This window comes from Thalassophryne amazonica, chromosome 15, assembly GCF_902500255.1.
Source record: "Thalassophryne amazonica chromosome 15, fThaAma1.1, whole genome shotgun sequence".
NCBI lineage: Eukaryota > Metazoa > Chordata > Actinopteri > Batrachoidiformes > Batrachoididae > Thalassophryne > Thalassophryne amazonica.
Window position 1 is genome coordinate 83,535,818 of NC_047117.1, and position 23,990 is coordinate 83,559,807.

Sequence of the window (23,990 nt, forward strand, 5' to 3'; positions counted from 1 at the left end):
ACATCGGTAATGTCAAGAAAGATTTTTCATATTTATCTTCCAGAAAGATGGGTCATCTCAATCAATTCAGTCACCAAGGTGTTAAAAAGAAAGAAAGAGTTTGTGTTTTCCAACAACAGCTCTTATGTCAATACTAATCAAAAATACACACATTCGGACACAATATATTTAAATATACAGGCTTATTTATATTTCATGTATATCTGAATAATAATCGAAACAAAAAAAAATTATGAATCGAAGTTTATTTGGTTAAATTTTGTAACCTAACTTAAGAGAAAAAATGTATATATTGATAATGGGAAAAAAAATGTTTTTACATAAAGTAATAGCTGGCAATGTGACATCACGAATAATAATAATAATAATAATAATAACGTTGGCAACAGCACTATTTTCAGCTGAATTTTAAAAAACTGCAGAATTAATATACATTTTAAAATAATATTTAACTAAGTATTAACTCCTAAACGCAATTTAAGTCAATCTGTGCCAAATTAACAGGACGGGGACTTACGAGACAAAATTAAATGGACCGGGAGGGCTAAATGCATGAAATAATTCTGTTTGTAAAATGAATATATACAGAGGCCATCTGTTAGTTTAATCAAATCTTTGTCGTTGCTTTCAGTCCGAATGCGAATCAAATTGGTTTTGGCACACACGCAACTTGTCAGAATCTAAATAATAATACATTAATTAATTAATTAATAAAAATGAAAACATTGGAAATAAGAATTCATAAGTAGAAATGTAGCAGGCCTTCATGACATCAACGATGAACAAAATAAAATTAAAATAAAATAAAATAAGCACCACAATGTAAATAAGTTCTGGCAGTTACCTAAGCCCAAATGAAAACCAGTCAATCATTCATTCAATGAAATTGAAATAAAATAACACAGAATTCATAATGAAACCATTCAGAGCATCAATCCTGTTGGAGGCCTGAATGAGGATATTTTTGTTCCATCCTATTATTTTGCACGTTACAGCTTATTTTGTCAGACTTTCCAGAAATCTTCAACTACACGTACTTATTAATCTACATATTTAACAGTTATGTCCATTGTTTTATATTTCTATTTGTTGTTGATTATTGAAGTGCATTCAATAGGGGAAAAAAGGGGGAAAAAAAAATATGTTCGAAGGCCATAAAAATATCACCTTTTCCAGTAACCTCACTGCGCCGTGGAATTTGTGCACAAATGACGAAGTGATTGCCTTTAAAAATCCTCTTTACATGCAAACATGACCCTTAAATGTTTTCCACATTTATTTCCAATTAAATATTAGTCTGTTCGAACTGCAAGGCCTGAACTGAAAATCTCACACTGAAGTGAAACCAGCTGTTTGACCTTTACCAGTGAATCGATTCTTTAGAGAAAATCTCCACATGTGAATCATTTAGTGAACAAAAATGGGTTGATTATGGTTGTCTTTGTTATTGACTGCGTCACGCATTTTGTCCACCGGCCTCGTGCCGTTTCATTTTGGACGACGACGCGCGTGCACGGGGAAGATGTGCGCATCTTCGACTCCGGATGCAATTGGTTTCGGCGCGCCTGCAGCGCAACAGTGATGCATGCAGCCGTCAGAACACCATTGGTTGTCTTGTATCCAGGCAAGACGCCGCTACCCGGTGCGCGTAAACGGCTCCACAAATGCGCAAGAACGGAAAGGTGGAAATTGCGCACTTATGCGCGTCCTTCGGACGAGACAAAACTCAGCCCGAAGGTATTTTTGTGAAAGATTTTCTGTGCACAGTATGACTTCTGACACTTTATTCCTTTAAAGTCACCCGCTGGTTCAAAAGATCCACCGTAAACATTCATTTAAAACGACACCTTTTCCCACTGAAACACTGACTGGATGTTAATAATATGCGGGCGGAATAATAAATCGTGCAAAGAGTTCATTGTTTCACTTGTTTTGCATGATATTTTCAGATTGTCTCCACGAAACCTGGCGAGAGTGTCAACTTTATCAAGAGCAACAAAGGTTTGAATTTTGAGTGCAGATCTGAATCAGAATGTTTTAACTTTGGATACATGGGAGGTTTTTCTTTTTTTTTTTATTTTGATCTTCTGAGAGAATAACATCACTAAACCTGCCTGTCAAACATGATTGGAAGGTTTGTGGTGATCCGGATTTGGATCCACATCTAAAAGTACAGGTGTGAAATGGAACTTTTTCGGCCTCGCGCGCCACAACGGTGTTTGAGAAACACCGAGCTCGGGTCATTGCTGAATGTTCCGAGGTCGTCATCTGTGCTTATAAATGATGATCTGAGCGCGATAAGGACATTTCAAAGTCCATCCGAGCACGCGCGAAGGTCGTGCGCATTGCACGATCCCGCGCTTCTTTATCCACGCATTTTTATAGATCTGACAAAAATGAGCTGCGCTCTGCTGTCAGAGAGATATCAGTTTGCATGATTTGGATGCAGCTCAGACTTTGGAAACCCTTTTCAACGTGCCACGCATGAACACAGCTCTACACTGTGTTAACAGACAAAATTATCACAACAGAACGACACTCAGTTAAATTCATTCTGGAAAAAAAAAAAAAAAAAAGGTGAAAATGCGCCCAGGAAGCCAGAAGTGTAATTTAATCCACTATTTGTGAAGTTTTTAGTTTTCTGGTGGAAAGCTTCCTATAGAGGTCCGAAATCATTTCTTTCTAATTGCCCCCCCCCACACACACACACACACGGGCGTTACTTCATTCAACATCTGGCGGATTTTGGAATCTCCCCCTCTTTCCGCGGCACAGCCGCACTTTGACTTTAAAAGCAAATGCGTCAGACAGCATTTGCGCACAGCGCAGTTATGCGCAAACAGGATGGATGATGAATATGTGGCTATACTTTATACCAAAAGAGCCCCCACCTCGAAAAAATAAAAGCTAAAATAATAGCTGCGGATATTTTTTTGTTGTTGTTGTTTTGCGCCGTCGATCCTTTGCGGTGAAACGCGGATGCGGTTTTGTGCTGCAGCCGCTGCACGGCGGTTTGGAGGCGCGATCGAAAGAATGTGGATGTGAGACGGAGGAGCCATTTTCTCTGTCGTTCCTCGCGTTATTACGCGCAGAAAGCCGTTTTGTTGGCGGGTTGCGGGAGAGGAAATGGTCGAGAGCTGCCGTCACTGTCTGGGCTCCTGCGCTTCTGACGCATGTGTTTATTCGGCGTGGTTCTGCGCCATATGCGCAACGTTTTCTTTCCCCGTCGAGAGACAAAAGCCTTTTTCCACACGAAAGGTTCGGAGCTCCGCAGAGGATCGCGCTCGTCTGCGCCATCAAAACCGCCATTAAACAGTTGAAATGGAAATAAGGGAGAGAACATTTATACCTGCAGGGAAAATGATTTTCGAACGGAATAAGCTCCACGCTGCGCACAAAAAAAAAAAAAAAAAAAAAAGAAGAAGAAGAAGAAAGACGCTCGTGTTTGGCTGTTTTTAAAGACACACCTGGCAACTGCGCACAAATTTTGACCTTGAAATTAATGACCTCTTCAAAATAGTGGATAAATCTATAAAGGAATTTCCATAAAACACAATTTGGAGTTTTCATGTGCTTTAAGAACTCATATTAAATTATTTTATTACGTTTTCTTGAATTAAAAAAACATTATGGGCCTGCTATGAATTTTACAAATCTTTCACTTATTTGAAAATTAATTGACAGAACTAGACTGGCACTCGGAGAGTGTTAACCTAAACAGGACTGAACAGTTGTGGATTTTTTTTATATATATACATATATTTTTAAGACATATATTGCTCTTAATTTTTTTTTTTTTTTTACAATTTTAAAAGCATTTTGTCTTAATGTCAATTGTAACAGTTTGTGTGCCCATCAAAATCTGCAGGAAATTCCGCTTGTGGATTATATACAACTGCACAACTGACACCATGTCTGGTTATGAGATATGGCATACCCCCCTGCAAGAAACAGCTCTTACTCAGTAAAGAAGGCAAAGGAATGATCCATAAACCACAAGCTGATCAATGGGGTTCTTCTAAAGACTGGTTGAAAATCTTTTGAGAAACTGACCAAAGACTCCCAAAATGCCCCATCTTGCTTTGCAAAAATAATTTTACAACTATGATCCACAATCCATGTACCTGATCAACTTAATTTAATGGAGTCTTCCTCTGGATAACACTGATCATTCTATCAAAAAAGCTCCAGAATCCACACCTAGAGCACTTTCTTTTCTGCAAACCTTTTGAGTAATTGTGCTCACAGACAGTTGTCACGTCACCTTTTTGGCATAGAGGTTTGAGCTGCAGCTATATATGTGTGTATGTCAACTAGCTGTATGTGGGGTTATCGGAAGCTCATCTGAAAATAGCCAAGTCTGAAACAGGCTGTGCAGTGATCCTCATGGCTCACAGCCTGCACACGTACAGCCACAAATAGACTCATGCACAGAATTAGAGGAGCTTTGTCACTGCAGATCGGTTTCTTTCTCCCCCTTTTATGTGCAAATTTTAAAATATCCAGGAAAACCAAAGTCAGCTGATGTCTTCATCTTGTTTCAGCTGCTCCTGTCCTGTTAGGGGTCGCAGATCAACCTTTTTCATCTCATGCTGTCCTCTACATCTCCCTTTGTCATGCATCTCCTTCCTTAGCACATCCATAAAGCTCCTGTTTGGGCTCCTTCTTCTCCTCTTGCCTGGTGGCTCCATCTTCTGCATCCTTCTCCTTATATACCCTGGGTCCCTTCTCTGTTCATGTCCAAACCATATCAATCACACCTCTCTGTGTCCAAACCATCCTACCTGTGCTGTCCATCTGATGAATTCATTCCTAATCCTGTCCTTCTGCGTCAAAAAAAAAAAAAAAAAAAAAAAAAAAATCCTCCTAAAGAAAATCCCAGCATCTTCAACTCTGTCACCTTCAGCTCAGCCTCGTTTTTGTCAGTGCCACCATAGCTGGTGTCACAACCATCTTGTAGACTTTCTTTCACAATACTTTGGATAGTTGATCCTCAGGCTGTAAAGTCATCTACCTTCTCCACCCCTGTTCCTTGCAACTGTACCATTCCACTGTTCCCCCTGCCTCTCCCCAATTCATACTGTCTTGCTCCTACTGGCTTTCATTCCCCTTCTCTCCAGAGCACCTCTTCAGGCTGATCTCCACCTGCTCTTTCTTGTCCCTAAATATCACAATGTCATCTTCAAACATCAGAATCCATAGACTCCTGTCTGATCTCAGTCAGTCTGTCCATAACCATTGCAAGCAAGAAAGGGCTCAGAGTCTATCCTTGATATAATCCTACCTCCACCTTGAATGCATTTGTCATTCCTATGGCATATCTCACTGCTGTCACACTGTCCTTGTACATTTCCTGCACCACCCTACATGCTTATCTGCCACTCCAGACTTCCTCATACACAGTTCTTTTCTTGGTACCCTATCATAAGCTTTCTCTAGACACGCAATGTAATTCCTTCTGCCCTCCTGTGTACTTCTCCATCAGAACTCTCAACATAAAACATTGCATCTGTTAGTGCTCTTTCTCAGAATAAAACCATATTGTTGCTGTCAGTTGTGTCTTTTCTAAGCCTAGTTTGCTGTGACATCATGCTGTGGCTGACCAGTCAGTGGATTTATTTTCAACAGGCTGGTACGTAGGATGATGCACAAAGAGAATCATGCCACACAAAAGTCAAAATAACATTTGCAAACAATTTATTATTGCAAAATGTATCATTGGAAGTTTTGAATGAGTCTGCACACAAAACATCAAAAGTGCTTCTGATCAGCCTTCTTGCAGTTCTGCCTCCCTCCAGATGTTTGGACATTTAGAGCAGAAAAAAGACTTTACAAGGCTTTTATGACACAGCAAAACAGTTCTGATTCTGATGAGAGCATAAGCTTCCTTAAAAAAAATAAAATAAATAAATGTGTTCCAAATGTTAGTGTGCAATTCATTGATTTGATTTGGAGAACACACTTTAAAGGGGTCATAGTATACACCTTTTCAGTTAGTTAATATCTGCCTTCAAAACGGACATTAAAATTTTCGAACCAAAATGCAGCCTCAAAAATAACTTCAGTCTTCTATAAAATCTGTTTTAGTACATGTCAAATGAAAAGGAGCCACAGCTTGCCACACCCAATCTCATAAGGGAAGGCCAACAGGAGCACAATAACAAGTTAAAGGTGCTATAAACATTTTACTGCTCCTAGATGTCGCACTAGTACTAGTATCTCAGGACCAAAACACTGGCTTCACTTTTCAGCCACTCCTCCCCAACCCTTCCTCCTACACACTGAGAAGGAAATGTCACGCAAATCCCCTTTAGCAGCTGGAAAGGGTGAGACTCATGTACATTAATTCTGCATGCCTGGACTCATGTGTGGGCAGTCCGGCTAGGAACAGAAAAGCTCAATTACAACCCACACAGAGGGAGAGTTGCTTCATGCCATTATGCCAATAAATCGTTATGCATACAATACATATTTGCAATATATTAATGTTTAGATTTAATTTGTAGCACCTTTAAAAACCTTCCCGAGTCCCATATATGGTGTGGGCATGGCAACACAACAACCAAGTCGAGATGTAGACATCTAATGTTTGCTTTGTTTTCTTTAAATTTCCACAAGTCTAAAATGTCATTAACACAAACTCCACTGGCACTATGGAAATTTAACTGCACCCAGTCTGGACTGAACAAATTTTAATGCAAAAATGTTCAGTGTAAACAGGTCGACGGATGTTTGGTTCCAAATCCAACCGTGCCGAACACCCAGATTCAAGGTCCTCCCGGCCCAGGCAGGGCACGGTGATAGATTTCAGTGTGTGCCAATCAAAAATGTTACACACTTGCTGATCACGCTGCTAACTCTTGACCCTGACATGACTACAGCAACAAGTCACTTCAGGCAGAGATGACAATGTTTTATTGCTTACCATAGTCCCAATGTACACTCGTTTGGCAGGTCCTGCAGTTTACGCTCAGGAAGATACGGTAATTCTACATTTTCACTGTGCCAAATAAATGCGATCCAGCATGATCTGATGAGGACATTACTGCAGGGGAAGCTGGACGTATGGATTGCTGAGGGGGCCGCAGCACCCCCTGTTGGTGAGGAGCTGTGGGTGCAAGTGAAAAGTTGCACCCTAATTTTGTTCTATTTTAACAGAAGCACAGTCATCAGCTTAACATTCCCCCTTTTTTTTAAAACAATATCTGACTTCATTTGAGAACATTGTTGTATTTTCAGTGCAGCCTATCTGATGCACAAACAGAGTTCGACAGGTAACGGGGGCATATGATCGAGTTATAGCATTTGATAAGTTACTTCTTATGTGGTTGCTACCGATCTCGTGCGTCTGTGGCTCAGTGAACAACAGACTGACTTCGGTAAACCTGCAGTCTCCACTATCCAGAGCAAAGTGTGTTGTTTTGACAAGTTTGCCATCTGATGTAATGTAAAATGCACTAAAACTGGTGTAAAAACTTGGCTACTCAATACAAAAACATCACAATGTTGCATCTCTGTGCAGCATTTAATATGACATCGTTATATATCCGATAATACAGTTTTCGACAGAGCCACCAACACTAGCAAATTAAGACAAGCACTATTTGCATTTAACAAAGCATGTGCATCACTTCAACAACTGGTAGTTGCATTAAAATAACGTTAACATGTCTGTTGCACATTCACAACACACCCAAAAACAAAAATGCGTTGCAAAGCTCCACAACACAATGGAAGTACTAACAACACAAAAACAGGTTTCTGCATGGAGGACTTTAACAGGTTTGGTCAATGCAGCACAATGCTCAGTTATCTTTAAGTCTACCTCGTCAGTGGAGCTGAGTAAATTTATTTATTTACATAATTGATCATTTTATGCTTTGATTTGTAATATATTGAAAAACAGAAGTCATTCAAAGTCCTCTGGACAGAACCTATTTTTGTGTTGTTAGTACTTCTGTTCTGTTGTGGAGCTTTGCAAACCGTCTGGGTTTTTGGGTGTACTGTGTAAAATTGGAACACACATTGAATTAAATTGTTACACGTGCTGCAGGTTGTATTTGTATTCTCTGTGTTGGATGCATTTTTCCCTGCATGTTGGCAAAGCAGGAAGAGCAGGGTACCGTTTTCACTGCTGTGCATGTGTGTTTGTCGGTAGACAAGATAACTCAAGAACAACTGGATGAATTTCCTTAGAACTTGGAAGGAATATTACTTGTATAAATAGAGGTGATTCAATTTTGGGAGTAGTAGTTTGGTCAAAGGACAAGGCCAAGGAAAACATGGTCTGAAAACACTTTTTTTTTTGCAGTGTTTTTTTGTACATCTCAGTGATTGAAAGCATTGATCTGCAAATTATGTGTGATTGATTGGTGCGCTGTAAAAAATGAATCGCTGTCGCAATGAGAAAAAGTGATGTAACAATTTGCATAGTTTTTTAAAAAAGTTATTTCAATTCATCTAAAATGATTTCAACTTCACTAGAGAAGTTGAAAGTTGAAATAACTAAGTTGAAATAACTTAAAAAAATCTGTGCAAATTGTCACATCAATTTTCATTTTTTTTAGAGTGTATGAATGATTTCTCCATTTATATTGTGGTGTGTAGAGTGCACATGGTATGCACAAGGTTGGGTAGGATTACTTTGAAAGAATACATGTGAATTACATGTACGTATGTACATACATTTGGATTACTGTAATCTGATTACTTTTGGATTGCATTTCAAAGTAATCCTATCCAACCTTGGAACAGCCATCTGGTGTCTTTCATTTGAATTTGCAACTACCTGTTGTTGAATTAATGTATTTTATATATATAGATAGACAGATATAAAATGCATTTTCTGCATTTGCTAGTGTTGTGGCCTGTCTAAAACGGCCCTAGATTTTTGCACAGATTGCAACATGGGGATTGAAACATGCATCTCTCCACAACCAGCAATGGGGCAACCATGTCCACTAGCTCAGTCTGTCCAACTTGTTGCATTTGAAATCATCACATTTGAAGTGAGTTATAACTGAGGCTATGGAAAGAACTGTGGAACACTGACACATAAAAGTGTAAAGATAATAATAATAATAATAATAAACAGTTTTGCACAATATGACCTCTTAAACTGAACACTGCAGCCTCTATGTAATGAACCGAGGGATCGCACAGCAAACAGGTGAATATGTAATTATACAAGTTTGTCAGGGCATCTTATACCTCAACCTGCGCTGCTGTACAACACAAAGACCCGGTAAAATTAATAAATTAGATCACAGGGCTTCATCTACTGTCTGGATGGGTTTGACTCCAAAACACTGAACAAGATCGGGATAAAACATGAACATTAATCACCGATAATCTTTCATTTGAAAGCTTCTCGTCTGCTCAACAATGCAAATGACATTTATTGACATGAAAGTGATTAATTCTTCTTCATCATCTGCTTATTCAAGGGCGCCGAATGGCATAATTTGTCCGTCTGTTCTCATTCATAAATACACACAGTCATTTAAACACTTAAATATAACGTTTCTGTCTTACAAAATTCTCCCCATTATCCCCATTTTTAACCTTCTCTCCAAATTAGAAAGCTGAGTATATAAATCAATAATAGCCATAGAAAACATGAAGTGCGTTTTTACTTAATAGTTTAGGATTTTTTTTTTTTTTTTGCCTTTAGAAACTACAGTGAAAGCAGATACTGTATCCAGAAACAGCTAAACCTTATAAGAATAATATATAGCAAATAACTGGTTGGATTCAAATATTTTTCTGACCTTTAGGAAATTAAAGACGTTAATACATTCAAGCAGCTCAGAAAATATGAATAAAAAATCTTCTGGACATTTACACGGTTGGCGTTCAGTTTTACTATGCTGTGATGTATTCCTTGAACGTAACGGTGAGGCAGTTCGTCGTGATGTCAGTGATGACAATATCCCAAGGAAAGGCTGGAAAGAGGGAAAAGGCTCCTCCTCTTTTTGCGTTTCATGGTTAGAAACAGACAAAGACTCCTTTTCCACGTCTGTGGGTTTTGCCGTTTGGGCCGGTGCCTGTGCGTCTGTCTGTGTTTGTGTATCATCCCGCATGTGACTCTCAGTCGTTGTGGAATCCGTAACTTTTGGTCGAGTCTTGACTATACTCAGGTCCATGGGCTCCTCTTGGTCTATGTACCCACAGTCCTGGTGTCCGAGATTGTGCCCGTTTTGGTCAGTGCTGGTGTTCTGGTTGGGTGATGCATTCAGAGCTCCGATACACCCAGATGTCACAAACCGTTTACTTCCCCCACCGTCCTCAGCGTCTGTGTCCATTATTCGTCGCTTGAGTCCTTTAAATCCATCTGGTTCTGTCTTTTGTCCTGTGGGGAGGAAAGTCCCCTATCCGGCGTTGATGAGACCACAGTCGGCTCAGCCGTCAACTGCAAAGGCTGATCCTCTGGAGGTTGCACCTGCTGTCCAGTTCAACATGTTTATCCTGTTCCATCACAGCTGATTCCGTTTTAGGATACTGTTCCTTTCTTTGGGATAAGCTCCATTAAATCCAGAACTGGGACAAGTTGATTTATCTTGGGACTGTTTTGCTAATCCGTTCATGAGACCAAGTTTTTTGACGAGCTTCATCTTCTCAGTGTGGTTCTCTGCACCGTTGTCTGCTCCATGTAGTGTCCTTTTCAACCATTTCAGAATCACCACCTTTAATTTTAGGTTCTTGCATTCCATTTCCATGTACTTGCTCATCACAATAACAATCCTCCCATTCTTATTTTTGTTTTTACTATCTTTAGTTTACTACTGCTGCCGCCGTTGGACTGGGGTAAAGTGCCCTCCATAGTTGGAGGCATTATCTTCTCTGACCGCATTGTTTCCAATGAGGTCTCCTGGGAGCTTCTTCAGCTCCATGGTGATATCCTTGACTTTGGTCAGACAGCCTGAGGCTTTGTCCCGGACCCATTTTTGCTGCAGCACCGGGGGCAGGTTGTACCCCTGGTTGGTGAGCTCTGGAGCTCTGACCTCTTTGGGTTTAACAAACATGGGCTCGTGCATCTTGAGGTCCGGCTGGTAGTGGTGATGCTTCTTGCTGTGGAGCTGATAGTAGAACTTCTTGCCGTTGGTCCTGCTGCTCGGCATCCCGCTCTCTGCACAGCGGCTGGTACGGGTGTGCTTCTTGCTGTCCAGTTGGTACTGCTGGGTCTGGGGACGAAGCATTTGGATGGTGTTGGTCTTCTCACAGTTGTCCTCATCCAAGGAGGCCTCATGTAGGTCGGCTAGAATGCTGGATTCTCCGGGCAAACGAAGGGACCTGTGAAACAAGACAGGAATTAATATTTTATTCAAGAGAAAGAGAGTGAAAAGCACATTAGATTTTTTCCCCAATTGCCCTGAAAGCTGCAGATCTTCTTGCTATATTAATTTCTGGTGTCAGTGGAAGACAGTGTGGCTGAAACAGAAAAGTCAATCCATCCCTGGATGGGAAGACAGTCCATGGCAGGTATTCTGATGTACAGGCCCAAGACCAGCACCCATTTATAGCCAAGTGAACTCAGGTCAGAGACAAGAAGTGTCGCCAGAATCAAACCCAGGTCTACATATTGAGGCAGGGGGAGAAAGACACCTCATGTACTCATGTCAGAAGGCCAAATCTGTCATTGTCAGGATTTTATGTGCTATAAAAGCTTCCATGAAGGAAACAGGCAAAGTATACCCTTTGTGTGTGTTTTTTTTTTTATAAATATTTTCAATAAAGGTGAGATCTTTGCTACAAAAGCATCTTTGTCTGGCCAAACCATATTTCCTTTATGAGTCATAAAGATGAAATCTGGTTTCATATTGCAACTCAATGAGTTTATTTCAAGGCCCTGTGTCGAAGTTCACCACCCCCCCAAGTTCACACACACCAATTCCACCCCAGAGTGACATTTCAAAGTGTCTCCTATGGCTGTGACCTCAGTTTCGAGGAATGTCACTGCCTGCTTTGTGTCCCATCATTGACTTTTTTTCACTCTGTGTGTCACAACCAACAGCCCCGCGAGACAAAAAAAAAAAAAAAACAGAATCTGACTGTTATGGATTTGTGGGGACCGATACCGATAGAGAGATAGAGAGGAGAGAGAGAATTACGATGCGATATATCTGCCAATATATCCATAAAAAGGCATTAATTCCTAACATTTTGTTTTCAAACCCTTATGACAAAGAAATGTAATTCAGGCTCAATGTTTCAATGAACAACCAACCATCTACAATCACCTCCGCCTTCCACTCCAATTGGCGGTCGCTGTGTCACATCTTTCAGCAATTATATAAACTACACTTCATGTATATGTTGGCACCACCTGGCTTGAGACACAGTGACCGCGTGTGTCTTGTGGCTGTAAAACACACACTGACTGAAAATGAAGTGCTGCTTTTCATTTGTCTCTTCAGGCTAATGTGACCAAGGGATGACGGGGGTCCCAGCCATGCTTGATATCATTGCAAACAAGGACAATGATGCCACTTCCAACAGCCCAAGTGTTTTTCGGCATTGTTGGTAAATAAAAGTTTCATATCGGCAAAAATAATGCAGATACTTAAAGGCTCATATTTGCCGATATTATTGGCTAAATGATATATCGGTCAGGCTCTCAAAAAAAAACAAAAAAACAACCCTGATAAGGTCAAACACAGATATTATCTCTGTGTATTTATTTCTCATAAATAGTCTATTTCAGCTCCTCACTCGGATTTTCTTCATGATTTCCACTTTTGATGGTCAGTCTGTTGATGTCAGTTTCATTCTCCTCCTCACCTGAAGCAGGAGGTGCTTCGGCTTCGGTCCTCTTTTCCGATATCCCGTCAGCTGTTCTTGACGTTCCCTGCAGGAGAGGAAGCAGCCAATCAGCAAAAACCATCTCATAGCGATGAGTTGCTGTTGCATGGCAACACAACGTCATGGGTATCCTCCTCAGGCTCAATTAGAAAGCTCCAAGCTCGTGTTGCAATTTCAATTTTTTTTAAACTCCTGATGCAATAACGACATGCTTCCTCTACCGTTTGACACATGACTGCTTTACGCCGTGTTAACTGTGCAATAAGAAAAAGCCAAACAGTCACTCTTCCTTCTCGTGCAACACTCGGTGTCTGGAAGTGGAAGATAAAGGCCCTTCTTCGCTTGGGCTTTTCTTGGTCATCGTGCACGTCTCTTCACAGCAGTAACTCAATACCACAGACAGGAGTGATGTCAGACCCCTCCCCACCCGCCTCCCTCACATCTAATTACAATGACGACTCGGTGTATTTTCATAGGCCGGCATTCAGACGATTTGGCTCCCCGGAGAGACATGCAATTAGTTTCAATAAAATCTCTCCCCTTTAAAGAGAGAGCGAGGTAATTGCAAAAACAGACGCAGAGCGCCGTCAGTGTTTTGCTTTAACATGTGACCTCTGCTGAAAAGACAAGAGGGGGGGGAAAGCAGGATATGGCAATGAGAAAAGCCAGTGACAGTTTTCACGCTTTGTGTTTAAAGGGGTCGTAATACACATCGTTACAGGAGGCTAATAAAGATCACCGGGTCTTAAAACTCACATAATAAAGTTTATAGACAAAAACAAAAACGACAGACACTGGGGTCGCGCATCATTAAAAACATATTCAGGTCTCTGAGAAATCTCACAGGGCATATGTCCCTTATGAGACATATGTCACAGAAGCGCAAAATGAGCTGTTTCAATCCTAAATGAAATGCATCAGAGAGCTGATACACACCCTATGTATGACTTCATTATGAATCAATCTCAAATATTTTTCCGATCAATATATGCTTTCGATTATCCATGTAAAGCTTTTTGGTTGTTGAGATGAATGAATAAATAAATTGTTTTGGGAACCATGTTTTCTTTGACCTTTGATGAAACTACTCCAAAATCTAATCACTTCTATCTATCCAGGTAATGCATCCACCAGGTTTGATCTATCACGGCTTCTTGTTTGTTGAGATATACAAATAATAAAAAAGTGTTTTTCAGATCATGTTGATCTTGATCTTTAACCATCTACTCCAAAATGTAATCATGCCTAGATATCTCTCAAAGTAATATTTCCACCAAGTTTGTAGGAAATCTATCCTGCCAGTTTTGAGTTATCTTGTCCTCAGACGCATGCTGGTGTCGCAGATGGAACGGTCCGCCCCTAAAAATCGGTCCGCCTTTCGCATCTGCGCAGGCGTCATTTGGGACCACAGCAGTATGTCTGAGATGAGGCTCTTCACTCAAAGCGATCAAATGGATTAATGGGATTATTAACCATCAGATGACGAAGGTAAAACCTCTTAAATCATTCTAAAGTCAGTTTTAAGCAGAAATTAGGCCGTTTTAAGCAGAAACTCTGCAGAATTCCATGACGTTTTGACATGACCGACATGCGGCGAATGCATCAGCTAGCAGCTTGTTTAGCTGCGGTGCTCTGATCACTTCTGCCACCTTTTATGATGAAATAATGCTGATTATATGAGAAAATGATTGTTGTACAAAAGCTTCAGATATCTGTCGCTGAAAGATGATGACTGGAGTGCAGTTTGAAGCAGAAATGAGGTTTTAATCCGTGAACCGCGACTAATGATGCATGCGCAGATGCAAAAGGCATATGTCTGTGTCAAAAGATGAAATCCTGACCAGCCAATTAAAAGTCTGAGCTGGCAACACAAAATCAGGAGGTTGTGTTAGCTTGGTTAGCTGCTGACTAACCTTCATGACTCACCGCTGGCCAGCATTATGGTGAAGACAGTGCACGCAGAATAACATCAACAGCTCCCAGTAAACATTCTGCACTTTTCTCACCATTTCTGTAAAAAAACAGCTACTTATAGAGCCAGCCCATCCCCTCTAGTTTGTGAACATGATAACTCAAAAACAATAAAAGATATAAGCTTGTATATCTCGAAAATGAAAGTTGATATAATGAGGATAAATTGCATAAACTTGGGTTAACTTTGATGCATCAAACCAATACAAACAAAAAGTTTGTTTAGCATGTTCCTTGTGATTAGCAGAACATGCATAGCTGCTTCGTATGGGATTGCTGCAAGGAGTCATTTTAGGATGATGGAAATTAGGTGCAGGTACAGTTGAAGCCTGTCTGTCAGTTTCTTTGTTTTCTAAAAGCCTAGGTCTGATTGCCACCTGGCCATCACTGCTTGGATGGTATCTTAAATAGCGAGATGTGCTGCAGAATTAAAAGTTCAGATCATTCACAGAATATATTTTTTGAAATAAAATGTTAAATCTATTTGCATAATCAATCATGAATATAATCTTTAACTTCATCTTGACCAAAGGTTTAAAGCGTGAGAGCAAACAATCATTAGTGACCATTTTCTGCATCTCTGTGGTCTCTAGTAACCCTGACCTGAGTTTCACTCCAGCCTGACAGCAAAATAAAGCAGGATACACAGCTTCATTGGTTACCCAATAATAATCCAATAGCGAGCCAATATAAACTCCAAAAAATAAAGTTATTTCACAGAGGACCAAGATGCAATACTGCCAGTTCAGATGCACTGATGGAGTAACGTTTGACGTGTCATCTTAAAACTTAATTATTTGATTTGGTTCAAAGAGAACTTGTTTTTGGATCAAAACTGTTGGTGGCTCCTAAATGAATGGCTGCAGAACAGCAGCTTTGATTTTTCAAATTCATCATCTCTTTTCAAAGAAACAATTTCTGATTGACCAGGAAGAATTTTGGAAACAAGAAGCACAATAATTTTCACCTTTGCATGAAAATGAATAATGCATGTTACAATCTGCTTGGAGACGTGCGCGCACATTCATCTAGTACTTGCTTTGGTTTGTGTTGTGATTAAATGTTTCAAACAGGGTTCCTTTTGGCATCATCACCCCCATCTTCTTTGCTCGCTGTAAATCACATGAATCCAAATGCAATCCATGTTTCAACAATGACCTGGAACCCAGTGAGCCTAAAAGAGTTCCACAGGGGACTGTAGATGTGGCACTCAGCTGGAGCTTTGTTTTTGTGTACAGAACTGCAAATGTCTGTAACAGTGATTTTGAACCTGCTTGGTCATGTTACTTGGCACCTTTCCTCCTCCTCCACTTGTGCTGGTTTGTCCAAAACTTACCGGTCTTGGAACGCATCGAGCAGTCTCGGGTCCAGGATGTTTTCCTCCGGTTCCCACGTGTTGTATCTGTCAGACAGGAGACACGGTGACGCACAGACGTGTCAAAAGCGGATTAGGTGAGGACTGACAAATGAATCACACTCGGGAGTCCCTGCGGGCGGACGAAGTTAACTTTTACGCACGGCCTCGGTGCGGCGACGCAGCGCGTGCGCGCTCAACTGCGGATTCGCAGGTAAGTGTCGTCGGTGCGCGGTTCCACTGTGTACATGCCCCGTTGGGGGGGGATTGCGCACACTGCGAAACCAACATCCATCATCTTGGCCGACGCCAGCAAGAGCGCGCAAGGACGGCATGGGCGCCCACGCGCACATGGATACGCGCGCACGCACTTCTGCTATGAATTTATGTTCCCGTTTAATTTTTTTGGACAGCGGTATTAGTTTTACGAAGCAAACTTACTTTGGAGACCATCCTCGCCACTTGACCAGGTATTCGACTCTCCCCTGGGGACGAACACAAACGGGACATAATTGCATCATCTTATGAATTAATTACACAGTGTGTGTGCGCTCCTGTAAAGAAGATTAAATAAACACACACCCTGTGCGCTTTAAAAAAATGACCAAGAATTTTTTTAAAGCCTTTGAAACACTGTATGTGTGCTTTTCTTACAGAATCTAATTCCTACTTAGAGATTAAAGAAATGTCTGTATTATCAGCGTAACAGGTCTGAGCGTGTTTCCTTCTCTTCGGGTTAATTCCACTTTGACTGTGCAGCCGTCGCCTGTGACAAAGTGGCAGATTTGTTCTGAGTCAGATTTGGTTTTGTGCAAGCGCGTGAACATTCCTCTTCTGTCACAGCTTGTGATTTGATTTCACCCTGTGTCTCCTCCTGAAGGAGCATCTGCTCCACATGCAGGCTCTGGACCAGAGGGCCCAGGAGACCAACCTGGAGAACTGGCTGAACCCCCACTGCCCCCCGCGCTGTGACCGGAACTACGGATACCCTGTGTGACCATGGCAAAGGTCACAGCAAATCTGCTCATAGTGCAGCTCCGTGTCTTCTCTGTGCGGCTCTAAATCACATTTTATGACCACGACGGGCCTCAGTGTGACCGACAGGAATGACAAATTATATCACTTTATCTCAGAAGGACACACACACACAAAGATTTTTACCTCAAAGCAGGACTGAAGCCATATCACCGAAAGGATTCTTATTGCACAAATAATTTAAAATATGTCCCAAAGATGCACCTCTCCCTCCAACAGGGGGCGCTGTAAGCAGTAGATCCTTTCTATTTAAAGTGACCGACAGAAAAACACTATTTTCCCCCTGAACGATGCTTGACCTCAGTGTCCATCAGCTGTTCTTGGTTACAAACTTTATCTAATTTTAAGACACATTACGAAGTTTCGTTCCTTGATAAGTTGTGAACTCTTACCCCTTTATCTTTGCTTTTCTTTTGTAACAGTAGAGACAAAATTTAGGTTATATCATCTGTCAAAAACAATTTAATATCACTGACAAGTGAAAATGTGTTCCAACTCGTAAATTGTATAAAAAAAATGCAGAAGTGCAATGTCAAAAAAAAAAAAAAAAAAAAAAAAAAAATGTGTTGACTATGATACAGACACATCAGTTCTCAATATAAATGCTTGTTACAACCCACCAAGGACGTAATCAAATTATCTGCTTTAATTATTTGTCTGTCTGTCAGTCTGTTAGCAGGATTACACCAAAATCACTGCACGAATTTACCTAAATTTTCACCACAGATAGATTACACCATGGAAGAACCCAATAAATTTTGGAGGTGATCTGAATCTTCTGGATCAAGATTTCACTTTACATAGACTTTTGAAGGATTACATCAAATAAATAAATAATTACTTTACATATTTTCACCAATTTTCACCACAGATAGATTACACCATGGAAGAACCCAATAAATTTGGAGGTGATCTCAATCTAGATTCTGGATCAAGATTTCACTTTATATAGACTTTGAAGGATTACATCAAATAAATAAACAAATAAATACTTTACAGATTCTCACCAAATTTTCACCAGATAGATATTAGGTCGTGGAAGATTAATTTTTAGAGGTCATCCGGCTCAGGATCCCGATTTCTGGATCATTTCTTAAATTTTCACCCTTTTGGGGATCATCTCAAATCTGCTTAATAGATCATTTTAAAAATCACATGTGGCTTTTTGTATAAAGGATGATCCTGTTGGTGTTGGATGTTGGCAGTGATCCGGATCAATATGCGATTCTGCAGCATGAAACAAACAAACATCATGACGTAAGATCAGGAAGACACCATTTAGTTTCTGCTTGTGAATTAAATATCAGATTGCAACATCTGATCAGTCAGACCATTCTGGATCAATATGCACTTATTGCATAGTGTTGTGAAATCCGGATCCAGTAAAATCCGGGTCATGATTTGAATAACAGATCTTTTATTTTGAGTCCTTGGCGGACGTCAGAAATCTCCGATTGCTCTTGTTTTAATACTGTTCATTGTTTTTCTTTAAAAAAAAAAAAAAACGGTGTGAACATGATGCCAAAATATTACAACCACATGAAGATTCCACTCGATAATTTTATACCGTTTGTTTTCTTCTTTTTACTCTCCAACAGAATGAACCGGTGGTGAAAAGACGAAAAGACTGAACATGGCAACAAGGGAACATTTATTTTAAAAAATGAAAAGCTGTCTTTTTCTCCCAAAATTCTTTAAGCAACTAAATAAAATCAACTGAATGCGCACCAAATAATGGATACTGTTATTATTATTTAAAAGTGAATACAATGATGAGGACAATTTTAGCTCTCTCTCTCTCTCACACACACACATATATATATAGCAATTTGGAAAATACTGATCCGACTTTTTTTCCTCACAAATATCACCGAGCTACACTGACATGCGGCTACCATATATATAAAACCCCTTATACGCGTCTCTTGATTAAAAAAAAAACAAAAAAACAAGTAAAAGTAAACCCACGGCTGATTATAAATAGTTTGGAAATTAGATACATTATAAAGGCCACAATATACGAACAGAAATATTATTTCCCCACCATGATGCTGATGAAGAAAAATCTCCTTCATTCCCTTTAATTAGTTCGCAGAAGCCCTACCGTTTTTGTAATTGACGTGGTTTGACGTCATAGTTTTGCTGTATGATGGAGTTCGTAATAAAGGCCGTTTGAAGAAACGTCACTGTACATTCTTTGAAAAATTGCTATAAGTTAAAATTGTATAAACATTATCGCAGCGAATAAGAAAAGAAAAAATTCTTCTCAATGGAATCAAATTAATTAGTTTTCGTCTCTAGACACGAAACTTTAAACGCCGCTCAATCTGGAGGAAACGTCACGTTTAAACGAAATCGGATTGAAGTCCGTCCTCACGGCCTGCTCCGACAGTTGAGGCCTCCCAAAAACTAAAATTATTCAAACACTGTCAGGATTAAATTATGACAAAATAATTTGAAATAACACCTGAAGATCATCTCACGTTACATTCATCATCAGACTGTAGGTTATTTATGCATTTAGGTCATAATAAACAAAGGACATTCCCTAATCATTTATTATTAATCAACCCATTTACAATTTAGAATGAACATCCTAATTTTACTATATGTGGTTATCGCGTGTATGAATCGTCCCACTTTTAAAAAATGGACAAAATTCGACAGAAAAATAAAACACAAAATGAGAAAACACATTATTGGTGAAAGGTGTCAAAAGTAAATCGACAAACTGTGATCTTGTTACAATGATTCATGAATATGCTCTATGAAAAAGTAAAATACACTATATGTGCAGTGACTACCTTTAATTGGTTAGTTTGGCTTATAATTACAAATTTAAGAGACGTTACAAACTCAGCACTGGCCTGCTCTTAACCGACATGTCTTTGGGCTTTGAATGCAACACGAATACATTCTTCTCTTTTAAACTGCTTTCAAATAAAAGTGCTTAAGATTTATTTTTAAAATATAAACAGTTTGCATGAAACCAATATTTAATCAGGGAGACATTCCATCCACAGATATCTTGTAACTTCACCTCATCACTCACCAGCTTTCACCAGCTGGCAGAAGACACATTTTATTATTTTTTTTTTAACTTGGACAATAAAACTCAGAACTCTATTAAAGTTTTCAGCTGCCGCAAAGCAACACAAAACTCACATTTGTCAACGCTGGATGTGAAATGGACTTCATTTGATGAGATCAATACATTAAATAAATGGCCGACTTTAAAATACATACACATATGCCTCTGTAATTTGTCTTTTACATTGCATACAAAACTGCTTCTGCTAATCCCACTATACACACACTTTAAGAATCAGACTGATTCTGATGGAGGAAGCCACGCATTCTGCCAAGAAACCGTTCAATCCATCATCTTTTATCTTTGAAGAAGCCTTTTGAAGTGCTGCTCTCTTTTATGGTGACAGTCAGGAAGTTGGTGGTCACATCTGTCACCAGGACCTTTTCCATGTTGCTGAGAGACGGCCTCCATGTCACTTCATCCAAGTCGTCATCGAGCCGGGTTGGGGACGGCCTGTCTATGAAGTAAGGCTTTTTCAGCGGGGCGACTCATGTTCAAGCTCATTTGGAGTTATGCTTGAAGTGTGCTGGTGCCAAGTAGTACGAAGCGTCTTTAGTCCTGTGTGGGTCCACGTCTGTTCTGTATGGATGCAGGCTGTGGTCGGAGTAAAGCTGCTTATAACGAGCTTCCGCCGGAGTCTCCTCGGTTGAGTGCGTGGTGGTGTTTGTGCTTATTACTGGGGCTGTGGCTCTGCAGGTGTCTGTGTACTAACAGACTCGTGTCTTTGTCCCTTGGAGCTTTGCCAGTTTGTGCTGCCTGTGTCTCACCTGCTCCTCTGGTCTCCTCTTGTGAGGTTCAGAGGCCGTAGAGCTGTAAATGTCATCTGTAAAGCGTGGCTTTGGCTTCGGCCCTCTCTTTTTTGGGTGAGTGAACGAGTCCATCAGGGGCCACTTTGCTGCAGCGAAAGAAAACTGGTGCTCACAGGCCAGTTCTGGGTGCCGGACATGAATGCCTTCTCCACGGTTAACAGTACTGGGAGGAAAGATGGGTGGGAACAACAGCTCTCAGGCCCTCTCTGGCCCTGGGCGTGATTACTGGCTCTGGAGTTGGGTAGGTGATCCCTCGGACTGAGTCACTCCTGAACTCATACGGCTTGGCTTTAGTCTGAGCCTAAAATGATACAATCCTTTAGTCAACATTTAAAAGTTACAGTTTAATAACTGAATTTTGTAGATTAAAATAGATGATGCTAAGACTACGTTTGTTCCCCATCTAAATAGATTTAAATACACTGAAAAATCAACACTATCATGGTATAAATGACCCTTGTTAGATTTGAATGACTTGGTTTTACACTATAATTGAACTTGATTTGGAGTGGGACCGAATCCACTCCTGGCAGAGTTGCTTTTACTCTGCTAAATTTGCTGTACACGCAACTTAATTACATCTCACTCCGAACTGTTAGATCTTAATAAAGCAAATATTTATACAATATTAAAGCAAAAAATAAATAAATAACATAATAACGAGCCCTTCAAGCCATGACATTTGATTCAAACTGTCACCCTCTTAGTTAAGAGTCCTGTCAAAAGTGATTGCGGCATTTCAGTCATTGTTAAGCTCATTTTTACAGTATTTGTGTTTGATACCTTACTGCTGTAACATAAGAATTTTCCAGTTTGGGATCAATAAAGCTGTACAGCCATTACAAGGCAATTTTTAAAAATAATTACTAAACTGGAAGCATGATTCTTGCAGCTCACACTTATGCTGCTGTGAGCTGTTCAAATAATTTCATTAATACACATTACATATTTTATTTTGTCTGTACTTACAGAAAAAGATGTAGCATGTCCAACACAAAAGCGCCTTAGGTTGTAGCTTAATGAAGCAGATTTTGGGAGGTTATTCCAAATTAACAACGCATTTATATAAAGACTTAGCAGCAAAGTTATGGATATTATTCTTTAGTTAAACACAATTAGAGAAAAAATATCACTGCGGAGTCCTTCAGATTGTTGGCGCAAATACGCCTCAGAGTATTTTTTTTAATCATTACTATAATTTAGATTTTTACTTGAGAAGAAAGGTTTTGGGTTTGGGTCCCCTCTTTTTGGGGCCATACAGCTCTCTTTCACGCTCCCCTGTGGGGGGGGGGGGGGGGGGGGGGGGGAGGGAAAAAAAAAAAAACATTTTGAGAGAAGTGCACCGCGGAGGGGGCCGTGTATTTACTGGACGCGTTATCCGTCACCGTCTGTGACCGTGAAGGCCGACTGACAAACCCACACGTCTTTATCAACCGACACCTCTTACCTCTGCTCGAAAGCGGCGAACAGACGCGAGTCCAGAATGTTCTCCTCCGGCTCCCAAGTGCTGTATCTGTGAAATAAAACGACGTTAATTAAGCGCTGGCCGTAGCGTTAGCCTGCAAGCTAAAGTCTCCATCGCGCTGTGCCACTTAATCCGGCTGCCGTTAGCCGATTCGAGCTAACGCCAGCGGTGGGGGGAAAACACGGCGTCCAGTAGATACTCACTTTGGGGACCATCCCTTCCATTTCACGAGGTACTCAATCCGACCCTGCGTGCCATCACAAACAGACGCCACTTGGTTAGCTTGCAACGCAATTTAATTACAGCGCCAACTCAGGTTTCTGGCGCAGAGAGCTGTAAAAAAGGGGGCTAAACATCACGCTTACCTTCCTTATCCTCCGTTTTATGATCGACTCGGCAGCGAACACCCTCTCCCCGACGGCCGACAGCTCCATGTTTATGCCGACCGTTAGCTTTAGCAGATATTTTCCTCCAGTCCCAACCACTCTGAATTCCCGACAGACCATAATACTCCAGAACAGAAAGGACGTCAGCACAATTTTTTTTTTTTTTTACAGCGTTGCTAAGGAACCGCAGTCGGTGGAACCTCGAACGGAACGCCCATTGGTCAAACCGTTGCTACGTGCTTTGGGTTGCTAAGCGAGGGGCGGAGCGATCGCTTGTGTGAATTCTTTCGGAGGAGTAATGGTGTCTTTTTTTTTCTATTTTCTCTCCGCGTGGAATCATTTCGCGCGAGCTGTGGCGACAAACACGTGGTGTGAAAAAATGTTTTTATTTACACTGAGCGATGAGAAGCCACAGTTTTGTTTAATGAAGTGTCGCTGGCGCGGTAACCTCATTTGGATGACGTTTGAATATTATCCGTCCGCACAGACTGCGTGAAGGCACTATTTGTTAGGCAAATATATATTTTTAATCTCATTATTTAATCTTAATTCAATCTCAGCGGGTTTCTTAGTATATTTAGCGCTGGCACCCAGAACAAACATATTTTAAAATCTTATTTATGTCGGGTTAGGGATAGGCGTGCGAACAATCTGTTTAAAATACGATTTCTGCCACACACCCAATATCCAAGAGTCTGATTTGTAAAAGAAGATTTATTGCCCAGAAAGGATCAGATAACACGGACATCGGTAATGTCAAGAAAGATTTTTCTATTTATCTTCCAGAAAGATGGGTCATCTCAATCAATTCAGTCACCAAGGTGTTAAAAAGAAAGAAAGAGTTTGTGTTTTCCAACAACAGCTCTTATGTCAATACTAATCAAAAATACACACATTCGGACACAATATATTTAAATATACAGGCTTATTTATATTTCATGTATATCTGAATAATAATCGAAACAAAAAAAAATTATGAATCGAAGTTTATTTGGTTAAATTTTGTAACCTAACTTAAGAGAAAAAATGTATATATTGATAATGGGAAAAAAAATGTTTTTACATAAAGTAATAGCTG

The 23,990-nt window shown here is 40.3% G+C and overlaps 1 long non-coding RNA gene and 1 pseudogene across 1 annotated transcript; one reads left to right on the forward strand and one right to left on the reverse strand.

Annotated features, from left to right (window-relative positions):
• The first annotated feature begins 9,240 nt into the window (after positions 1-9,240).
• On the forward strand, positions 9,241-17,026 carry LOC117526363. Its single transcript, XR_004565270.1, has 3 exons — positions 9,241-9,372; positions 12,962-12,966; positions 17,010-17,026. It is a non-coding gene; the product is annotated as an uncharacterized LOC117526363 (long non-coding RNA).
• On the reverse strand, positions 9,745-23,055 carry LOC117526362 (annotated as a pseudogene).
• Between the last annotated feature and the right edge of the window lie 935 nt (positions 23,056-23,990).